Source organism: Schistosoma haematobium, chromosome 3, assembly GCF_000699445.3.
Source record: "Schistosoma haematobium chromosome 3, whole genome shotgun sequence".
NCBI classification, from domain to species: Eukaryota; Metazoa; Platyhelminthes; class Trematoda; order Strigeidida; family Schistosomatidae; genus Schistosoma; species Schistosoma haematobium.
Genome location: NC_067198.1, coordinates 7,879,656 through 7,892,518, shown reverse-complemented (window position 1 = coordinate 7,892,518; position 12,863 = coordinate 7,879,656).

Sequence of the window (12,863 nt, the reverse complement as noted above, 5' to 3'; positions counted from 1 at the left end):
GGTGTAGTCGATGGTGTGACTTCCACTTAAGATCTTATAGATTAGACAGTTATATCATGACAAATCTACAAATTTAGGATTAGGTCTATTATTAGAGCAGTACTAATATCATAGTAGACCATAATTCTACATTGGTGAGCCCGACGTGATAAATTTCTGATGATTTCGAATCACCTAAAGCAACAATATCTATTTTTCCACTGACTAATCCTCAATCAACACTATAACTAGTTAAATTTAATAGTTTCAGGATATCGTCATAAAGCATTGTCATAACTTGACAATCACGTAATATGACTTATAAAATTAATGGAACTATTAACGAAATCGGTCAACAAATTGACTTATAATTACCATTAAATGGTGTTGTTTTCTTGGTATCTTCATTCACTACAGATGATTACAGTATGTTTCTCTATCAGATGCTCATTCAGTAAATATCTCGAAACCTTGTCAGTCTAATTGATGGTCTAGCGACACAATCATGCATGCAAATAATCAGTATAAGCAGTCGAGCAAACCTCCTGTAAACTGTAAACATCAATGTCGAATTTACCCCAACACTGACTAAGGTTCAAGCCATTATCATAAACATGAGTTGGGAGTGTACTCCCTCGGTTACAACTTATGTTCTCCCTGATAATCATATGAGCATCACTTACTACTAATCATCTTGTAAAACCTTATTTAGCCAAATACATCTTGCAGCACCACATCACTTAGTATTATGACACATAAGCTTAACTGATTTCAATAACTTATAACCACTATATCTCAATTAAATCGTATTCCGCCTTATGATAAACTACATACTTGCAACTAACTTGTGTGCCCAATCAGCCGGCAAGTACAAATATAAATAAATAGTCTGCCGCAGATCAGAACATTGAGTCTAGAGCATGTCTCTTACGAGTACACTCATGTTTAACGATTTTTCCTAGCTATCTGTCCAAAATTCATATAATCATCACTCACGTATTTAAATTTTGTTTTGATAAACACTCATGTGTATTAGTAGTATTACTAAATTCTATCACGGTCAAGTAAAAATGAGGTTGAGAAAATCTCCCCGTAACTAAATAAAGCGTATCAAACTAACTGGAACACTTGTTGGAATTCTCCGCGGTAATATTTTTGTCCATTCAGTTAGCCTACTAATACATATGCAATTGGAATTCAACTCATATGGACAACTTACCGGCATAATTGTAAATTGATTTCATAATTTAAACCAAAACAAATACCAATATTAACATTTCTACAATTCATTACTTTAATATTTCTAAACACAAAATACTTACTACTTATACGTTAAGTTATTAACCAACATCTATTAACACTCATCGTTTTGTTATTATTATTATTATTATTATTATTGTAATCCCATTTTTTATAGCTCAAATAATCTTCACCCAAATTTTCATTTCAAGCGTTTTAAGCATGAAGGCAGATATTTTAAAATTATTACATGTATTTCCCGACCAGATGCTGCCGCTTTCTTTTTGATTTATCTTTCAGCTTACCAATAGCCGGAGGATTCTTATTATCCTTGGTAACCTCCGGCGCGCGACGATCCCATCCAATTTGGTATCGAACCAACATCACGTTGATTCTGGTGGGAGAGTAGTGTAGTGGCATTGGACAATAGCCACACAATCCACAAAGCTGTGAACACGAGACTACTCAGAAAATAGATATTCAATATTTAACGCGGAGAAACACCTAACAATGGAGAAGGCGCGAACAATGAATTGAATGGACTGGAGTTGATCGAGTGGCATGGCTCGGCCATGCAGGCGTGGTCTCTGCTGAATGTTATCTTATATCTTCTATTCATATTAAATATATTGTTCTTTCTCTAGCCTAACCTTGTTCTACATCATGTATTGGTAATTGATACGATACAGTGAGTTGGTGTAGTCGATGGTGTGACTTCCACTTAAGATCTTATAGATTAGACAGTTATATCATGACAAATCTACAAATTTAGGATTAGGTCTATTATTAGAGCAGTACTAATATCATAGTAGACCATAATTCTACATTGGTGAGCCCGACGTGATAAATTTCTGATGATTTCGAATCACCTAAAGCAACAATATCTATTTTTCCACTGACTAATCCTCAATCAACACTATAACTAGTTAAATTTAATAGTTTCAGGATATCGTCATAAAGCATTGTCATAACTTGACAATCACGTAATATGACTTATAAAATTAATGGAACTATTAACGAAATCGGTCAACAAATTGACTTATAATTACCATTAAATGGTGTTGTTTTCTTGGTATCTTCATTCACTACAGATGATTACAGTATGTTTCTCTATCAGATGCTCATTCAGTAAATATCTCGAAACCTTGTCAGTCTAATTGATGGTCTAGCGACACAATCATGCATGCAAATAATCAGTATAAGCAGTCGAGCAAACCTCCTGTAAACTGTAAACATCAATGTCGAATTTACCCCAACACTGACTAAGGTTCAAGCCATTATCATAAACATGAGTTGGGAGTGTACTCCCTCGGTTACAACTTATGTTCTCCCTGATAATCATATGAGCATCACTTACTACTAATCATCTTGTAAAACCTTATTTAGCCAAATACATCTTGCAGCACCACATCACTTAGTATTATGACACATAAGCTTAACTGATTTCAATAACTTATAACCACTATATCTCAATTAAATCGTATTCCGCCTTATGATAAACTACATACTTGCAACTAACTTGTGTGCCCAATCAGCCGGCAAGTACAAATATAAATAAATAGTCTGCCGCAGATCAGAACATTGAGTCTAGAGCATGTCTCTTACGAGTACACTCATGTTTAACGATTTTTTCCTAGCTATCTGTCCAAAATTCATATAATCATCACTCACGTATTTAAATTTTGTTTTGATAAACACTCATGTGTATTAGTAGTATTACTAAATTCTATCACGGTCAAGTAAAAATGAGGTTGAGAAAATCTCCCCGTAACTAAATAAAGCGTATCAAACTAACTGGAACACTTGTTGGAATTCTCCGCGGTAATATTTTTGTTCATTCAGTTAGCCTACTAATACATATGCAATTGGAATTCAACTCATATGGACAACTTACCGGCATAATTGTAAATTGATTTCATAATTTAAACCAAAACAAATACCAATATTAACATTTCTACAATTCATTACTTTAATATTTCTAAACACAAAATACTTACTACTTATACGTTAAGTTATTAACCAACATCTATTAACACTCATCGTTTTGTTATTATTATTATTATTATTATTATTGTAATCCCATTTTTTATAGCTCAAATAATCTTCACCCAAATTTTCATTTCAAGCGTTTTAAGCATGAAGGCAGATATTTTAAAATTATTACATGTATTTCCCGACCAGATGCTGCCGCTTTCTTTTGATTTATCTTTCAGCTTACCAATAGCCGGAGGATTCTTATTATCCTTGGTAACCTCCGGCGCGCGACGATCCCATCCAATTTGGTATCGAACCAACATCACGTTGATTCTGGTGGGAGAGTAGTGTAGTGGCATTGGACAATAGCCACACAATCCACAAAGCTGTGAACACGAGACTACTCAGAAAATAGATATTCAATATTTAACGCGGAGAAACACCTAACAATGGAGAAGGCGCGAACAATGAATTGAATGGACTGGAGTTGATCGAGTGGCATGGCTCGGCCATGCAGGCGTGGTCTCTGCTGAATGTTATCTTATATCTTCTATTCATATTAAATATATTGTTCTTTCTCTAGCCTAACCTTGTTCTACATCATGTATTGGTAATTGATACGATACAGTGAGTTGGTGTAGTCGATGGTGTGACTTCCACTTAAGATCTTATAGATTAGACAGTTATATCATGACAAATCTACAAATTTAGGATTAGGTCTATTATTAGAGCAGTACTAATATCATAGTAGACCATAATTCTACATTGGTGAGCCCGACGTGATAAATTTCTGATGATTTCGAATCACCTAAAGCAACAATATCTATTTTTCCACTGACTAATCCTCAATCAACACTATAACTAGTTAAATTTAATAGTTTCAGGATATCGTCATAAAGCATTGTCATAACTTGACAATCACGTAATATGACTTATAAAATTAATGGAACTATTAACGAAATCGGTCAACAAATTGACTTATAATTACCATTAAATGGTGTTGTTTTCTTGGTATCTTCATTCACTACAGATGATTACAGTATGTTTCTCTATCAGATGCTCATTCAGTAAATATCTCGAAACCTTGTCAGTCTAATTGATGGTCTAGCGACACAATCATGCATGCAAATAATCAGTATAAGCAGTCGAGCAAACCTCCTGTAAACTGTAAACATCAATGTCGAATTTACCCCAACACTGACTAAGGTTCAAGCCATTATCATAAACATGAGTTGGGAGTGTACTCCCTCGGTTACAACTTATGTTCTCCCTGATAATCATATGAGCATCACTTACTACTAATCATCTTGTAAAACCTTATTTAGCCAAATACATCTTGCAGCACCACATCACTTAGTATTATGACACATAAGCTTAACTGATTTCAATAACTTATAACCACTATATCTCAATTAAATCGTATTCCGCCTTATGATAAACTACATACTTGCAACTAACTTGTGTGCCCAATCAGCCGGCAAGTACAAATATAAATAAATAGTCTGCCGCAGATCAGAACATTGAGTCTAGAGCATGTCTCTTACGAGTACACTCATGTTTAACGATTTTTCCTAGCTATCTGTCCAAAATTCATATAATCATCACTCACGTATTTAAATTTTGTTTTGATAAACACTCATGTGTATTAGTAGTATTACTAAATTCTATCACGGTCAAGTAAAAATGAGGTTGAGAAAATCTCCCCGTAACTAAATAAAGCGTATCAAACTAACTGGAACACTTGTTGGAATTCTCCGCGGTAATATTTTTGTTCATTCAGTTAGCCTACTAATACATATGCAATTGGAATTCAACTCATATGGACAACTTACCGGCATAATTGTAAATTGATTTCATAATTTAAACCAAAACAAATACCAATATTAACATTTCTACAATTCATTACTTTAATATTTCTAAACACAAAATACTTACTACTTATACGTTAAGTTATTAACCAACATCTATTAACACTCATCGTTTTGTTATTATTATTATTATTATTATTATTATTATTATTGTAATCCCATTTTTTATAGCTCAAATAATCTTCACCCAAATTTTCATTTCAAGCGTTTTAAGCATGAAGGCAGATATTTTAAAATTATTACATGTATTTCCCGACCAGATGCTGCCGCTTTCTTTTTGATTTATCTTTCAGCTTACCAATAGCCGGAGGATTCTTATTATCCTTGGTAACCTCCGGCGCGCGACGATCCCATCCAATTTGGTATCGAACCAACATCACGTTGATTCTGGTGGGAGAGTAGTGTAGTGGCATTGGACAATAGCCACACAATCCACAAAGCTGTGAACACGAGACTACTCAGAAAATAGATATTCAATATTTAACGCGGAGAAACACCTAACAATGGAGAAGGCGCGAACAATGAATTGAATGGACTGGAGTTGATCGAGTGGCATGGCTCGGCCATGCAGGCGTGGTCTCTGCTGAATGTTATCTTATATCTTCTATTCATATTAAATATATTGTTCTTTCTCTAGCCTAACCTTGTTCTACATCATGTATTGGTAATTGATACGATACAGTGAGTTGGTGTAGTCGATGGTGTGACTTCCACTTAAGATCTTATAGATTAGACAGTTATATCATGACAAATCTACAAATTTAGGATTAGGTCTATTATTAGAGCAGTACTAATATCATAGTAGACCATAATTCTACATTGGTGAGCCCGACGTGATAAATTTCTGATGATTTCGAATCACCTAAAGCAACAATATCTATTTTTCCACTGACTAATCCTCAATCAACACTATAACTAGTTAAATTTAATAGTTTCAGGATATCGTCATAAAGCATTGTCATAACTTGACAATCACGTAATATGACTTATAAAATTAATGGAACTATTAACGAAATCGGTCAACAAATTGACTTATAATTACCATTAAATGGTGTTGTTTTCTTGGTATCTTCATTCACTACAGATGATTACAGTATGTTTCTCTATCAGATGCTCATTCAGTAAATATCTCGAAACCTTGTCAGTCTAATTGATGGTCTAGCGACACAATCATGCATGCAAATAATCAGTATAAGCAGTCGAGCAAACCTCCTGTAAACTGTAAACATCAATGTCGAATTTACCCCAACACTGACTAAGGTTCAAGCCATTATCATAAACATGAGTTGGGAGTGTACTCCCTCGGTTACAACTTATGTTCTCCCTGATAATCATATGAGCATCACTTACTACTAATCATCTTGTAAAACCTTATTTAGCCAAATACATCTTGCAGCACCACATCACTTAGTATTATGACACATAAGCTTAACTGATTTCAATAACTTATAACCACTATATCTCAATTAAATCGTATTCCGCCTTATGATAAACTACATACTTGCAACTAACTTGTGTGCCCAATCAGCCGGCAAGTACAAATATAAATAAATAGTCTGCCGCAGATCAGAACATTGAGTCTAGAGCATGTCTCTTACGAGTACACTCATGTTTAACGATTTTTTCCTAGCTATCTGTCCAAAATTCATATAATCATCACTCACGTATTTAAATTTTGTTTTGATAAACACTCATGTGTATTAGTAGTATTACTAAATTCTATCACGGTCAAGTAAAAATGAGGTTGAGAAAATCTCCCCGTAACTAAATAAAGCGTATCAAACTAACTGGAACACTTGTTGGAATTCTCCGCGGTAATATTTTTGTTCATTCAGTTAGCCTACTAATACATATGCAATTGGAATTCAACTCATATGGACAACTTACCGGCATAATTGTAAATTGATTTCATAATTTAAACCAAAACAAATACCAATATTAACATTTCTACAATTCATTACTTTAATATTTCTAAACACAAAATACTTACTACTTATACGTTAAGTTATTAACCAACATCTATTAACACTCATCGTTTTGTTATTATTATTATTATTATTATTATTATTATTATTATTGTAATCCCATTTTTTATAGCTCAAATAATCTTCACCCAAATTTTCATTTCAAGCGTTTTAAGCATGAAGGCAGATATTTTAAAATTATTACATGTATTTCCCGACCAGATGCTGCCGCTTTCTTTTTGATTTATCTTTCAGCTTACCAATAGCCGGAGGATTCTTATTATCCTTGGTAACCTCCGGCGCGCGACGATCCCATCCAATTTGGTATCGAACCAACATCACGTTGATTCTGGTGGGAGAGTAGTGTAGTGGCATTGGACAATAGCCACACAATCCACAAAGCTGTGAACACGAGACTACTCAGAAAATAGATATTCAATATTTAACGCGGAGAAACACCTAACAATGGAGAAGGCGCGAACAATGAATTGAATGGACTGGAGTTGATCGAGTGGCATGGCTCGGCCATGCAGGCGTGGTCTCTGCTGAATGTTATCTTATATCTTCTATTCATATTAAATATATTGTTCTTTCTCTAGCCTAACCTTGTTCTACATCATGTATTGGTAATTGATACGATACAGTGAGTTGGTGTAGTCGATGGTGTGACTTCCACTTAAGATCTTATAGATTAGACAGTTATATCATGACAAATCTACAAATTTAGGATTAGGTCTATTATTAGAGCAGTACTAATATCATAGTAGACCATAATTCTACATTGGTGAGCCCGACGTGATAAATTTCTGATGATTTCGAATCACCTAAAGCAACAATATCTATTTTTCCACTGACTAATCCTCAATCAACACTATAACTAGTTAAATTTAATAGTTTCAGGATATCGTCATAAAGCATTGTCATAACTTGACAATCACGTAATATGACTTATAAAATTAATGGAACTATTAACGAAATCGGTCAACAAATTGACTTATAATTACCATTAAATGGTGTTGTTTTCTTGGTATCTTCATTCACTACAGATGATTACAGTATGTTTCTCTATCAGATGCTCATTCAGTAAATATCTCGAAACCTTGTCAGTCTAATTGATGGTCTAGCGACACAATCATGCATGCAAATAATCAGTATAAGCAGTCGAGCAAACCTCCTGTAAACTGTAAACATCAATGTCGAATTTACCCCAACACTGACTAAGGTTCAAGCCATTATCATAAACATGAGTTGGGAGTGTACTCCCCTCGGTTACAACTTATGTTCTCCCTGATAATCATATGAGCATCACTTACTACTAATCATCTTGTAAAACCTTATTTAGCCAAATACATCTTGCAGCACCACATCACTTAGTATTATGACACATAAGCTTAACTGATTTCAATAACTTATAACCACTATATCTCAATTAAATCGTATTCCGCCTTATGATAAACTACATACTTGCAACTAACTTGTGTGCCCAATCAGCCGGCAAGTACAAATATAAATAAATAGTCTGCCGCAGATCAGAACATTGAGTCTAGAGCATGTCTCTTACGAGTACACTCATGTTTAACGATTTTTCCTAGCTATCTGTCCAAAATTCATATAATCATCACTCACGTATTTAAATTTTGTTTTGATAAACACTCATGTGTATTAGTAGTATTACTAAATTCTATCACGGTCAAGTAAAAATGAGGTTGAGAAAATCTCCCCGTAACTAAATAAAGCGTATCAAACTAACTGGAACACTTGTTGGAATTCTCCGCGGTAATATTTTTGTTCATTCAGTTAGCCTACTAATACATATGCAATTGGAATTCAACTCATATGGACAACTTACCGGCATAATTGTAAATTGATTTCATAATTTAAACCAAAACAAATACCAATATTAACATTTCTACAATTCATTACTTTAATATTTCTAAACACAAAATACTTACTACTTATACGTTAAGTTATTAACCAACATCTATTAACACTCATCGTTTTGTTATTATTATTATTATTATTATTATTATTATTATTATTATTGTAATCCCATTTTTTATAGCTCAAATAATCTTCACCCAAATTTTCATTTCAAGCGTTTTAAGCATGAAGGCAGATATTTTAAAATTATTACATGTATTTCCCGACCAGATGCTGCCGCTTTCTTTTTGATTTATCTTTCAGCTTACCAATAGCCGGAGGATTCTTATTATCCTTGGTAACCTCCGGCGCGCGACGATCCCATCCAATTTGGTATCGAACCAACATCACGTTGATTCTGGTGGGAGAGTAGTGTAGTGGCATTGGACAATAGCCACACAATCCACAAAGCTGTGAACACGAGACTACTCAGAAAATAGATATTCAATATTTAACGCGGAGAAACACCTAACAATGGAGAAGGCGCGAACAATGAATTGAATGGACTGGAGTTGATCGAGTGGCATGGCTCGGCCATGCAGGCGTGGTCTCTGCTGAATGTTATCTTATATCTTCTATTCATATTAAATATATTGTTCTTTCTCTAGCCTAACCTTGTTCTACATCATGTATTGGTAATTGATACGATACAGTGAGTTGGTGTAGTCGATGGTGTGACTTCCACTTAAGATCTTATAGATTAGACAGTTATATCATGACAAATCTACAAATTTAGGATTAGGTCTATTATTAGAGCAGTACTAATATCATAGTAGACCATAATTCTACATTGGTGAGCCCGACGTGATAAATTTCTGATGATTTCGAATCACCTAAAGCAACAATATCTATTTTTCCACTGACTAATCCTCAATCAACACTATAACTAGTTAAATTTAATAGTTTCAGGATATCGTCATAAAGCATTGTCATAACTTGACAATCACGTAATATGACTTATAAAATTAATGGAACTATTAACGAAATCGGTCAACAAATTGACTTATAATTACCATTAAATGGTGTTGTTTTCTTGGTATCTTCATTCACTACAGATGATTACAGTATGTTTCTCTATCAGATGCTCATTCAGTAAATATCTCGAAACCTTGTCAGTCTAATTGATGGTCTAGCGACACAATCATGCATGCAAATAATCAGTATAAGCAGTCGAGCAAACCTCCTGTAAACTGTAAACATCAATGTCGAATTTACCCCAACACTGACTAAGGTTCAAGCCATTATCATAAACATGAGTTGGGAGTGTACTCCCTCGGTTACAACTTATGTTCTCCCTGATAATCATATGAGCATCACTTACTACTAATCATCTTGTAAAACCTTATTTAGCCAAATACATCTTGCAGCACCACATCACTTAGTATTATGACACATAAGCTTAACTGATTTCAATAACTTATAACCACTATATCTCAATTAAATCGTATTCCGCCTTATGATAAACTACATACTTGCAACTAACTTGTGTGCCCAATCAGCCGGCAAGTACAAATATAAATAAATAGTCTGCCGCAGATCAGAACATTGAGTCTAGAGCATGTCTCTTACGAGTACACTCATGTTTAACGATTTTTCCTAGCTATCTGTCCAAAATTCATATAATCATCACTCACGTATTTAAATTTTGTTTTGATAAACACTCATGTGTATTAGTAGTATTACTAAATTCTATCACGGTCAAGTAAAAATGAGGTTGAGAAAATCTCCCCGTAACTAAATAAAGCGTATCAAACTAACTGGAACACTTGTTGGAATTCTCCGCGGTAATATTTTTGTTCATTCAGTTAGCCTACTAATACATATGCAATTGGAATTCAACTCATATGGACAACTTACCGGCATAATTGTAAATTGATTTCATAATTTAAACCAAAACAAATACCAATATTAACATTTCTACAATTCATTACTTTAATATTTCTAAACACAAAATACTTACTACTTATACGTTAAGTTATTAACCAACATCTATTAACACTCATCGTTTTGTTATTATTATTATTATTATTATTATTATTATTATTATTATTATTGTAATCCCATTTTTTATAGCTCAAATAATCTTCACCCAAATTTTCATTTCAAGCGTTTTAAGCATGAAGGCAGATATTTTAAAATTATTACATGTATTTCCCGACCAGATGCTGCCGCTTTCTTTTTGATTTATCTTTCAGCTTACCAATAGCCGGAGGATTCTTATTATCCTTGGTAACCTCCGGCGCGCGACGATCCCATCCAATTTGGTATCGAACCAACATCACGTTGATTCTGGTGGGAGAGTAGTGTAGTGGCATTGGACAATAGCCACACAATCCACAAAGCTGTGAACACGAGACTACTCAGAAAATAGATATTCAATATTTAACGCGGAGAAACACCTAACAATGGAGAAGGCGCGAACAATGAATTGAATGGACTGGAGTTGATCGAGTGGCATGGCTCGGCCATGCAGGCGTGGTCTCTGCTGAATGTTATCTTATATCTTCTATTCATATTAAATATATTGTTCTTTCTCTAGCCTAACCTTGTTCTACATCATGTATTGGTAATTGATACGATACAGTGAGTTGGTGTAGTCGATGGTGTGACTTCCACTTAAGATCTTATAGATTAGACAGTTATATCATGACAAATCTACAAATTTAGGATTAGGTCTATTATTAGAGCAGTACTAATATCATAGTAGACCATAATTCTACATTGGTGAGCCCGACGTGATAAATTTCTGATGATTTCGAATCACCTAAAGCAACAATATCTATTTTTCCACTGACTAATCCTCAATCAACACTATAACTAGTTAAATTTAATAGTTTCAGGATATCGTCATAAAGCATTGTCATAACTTGACAATCACGTAATATGACTTATAAAATTAATGGAACTATTAACGAAATCGGTCAACAAATTGACTTATAATTACCATTAAATGGTGTTGTTTTCTTGGTATCTTCATTCACTACAGATGATTACAGTATGTTTCTCTATCAGATGCTCATTCAGTAAATATCTCGAAACCTTGTCAGTCTAATTGATGGTCTAGCGACACAATCATGCATGCAAATAATCAGTATAAGCAGTCGAGCAAACCTCCTGTAAACTGTAAACATCAATGTCGAATTTACCCCAACACTGACTAAGGTTCAAGCCATTATCATAAACATGAGTTGGGAGTGTACTCCCTCGGTTACAACTTATGTTCTCCCTGATAATCATATGAGCATCACTTACTACTAATCATCTTGTAAAACCTTATTTAGCCAAATACATCTTGCAGCACCACATCACTTAGTATTATGACACATAAGCTTAACTGATTTCAATAACTTATAACCACTATATCTCAATTAAATCGTATTCCGCCTTATGATAAACTACATACTTGCAACTAACTTGTGTGCCCAATCAGCCGGCAAGTACAAATATAAATAAATAGTCTGCCGCAGATCAGAACATTGAGTCTAGAGCATGTCTCTTACGAGTACACTCATGTTTAACGATTTTTCCTAGCTATCTGTCCAAAATTCATATAATCATCACTCACGTATTTAAATTTTGTTTTGATAAACACTCATGTGTATTAGTAGTATTACTAAATTCTATCACGGTCAAGTAAAAATGAGGTTGAGAAAATCTCCCCGTAACTAAATAAAGCGTATCAAACTAACTGGAACACTTGTTGGAATTCTCCGCGGTAATATTTTTGTTCATTCAGTTAGCCTACTAATACATATGCAATTGGAATTCAACTCATATGGACAACTTACCGGCATAATTGTAAATTGATTTCATAATTTAAACCAAAACAAATACCAATATTAACATTTCTACAATTCATTACTTTAATATTTCTAAACACAAAATACTTACTACTTATACGTTAAGTTATTAACCAACA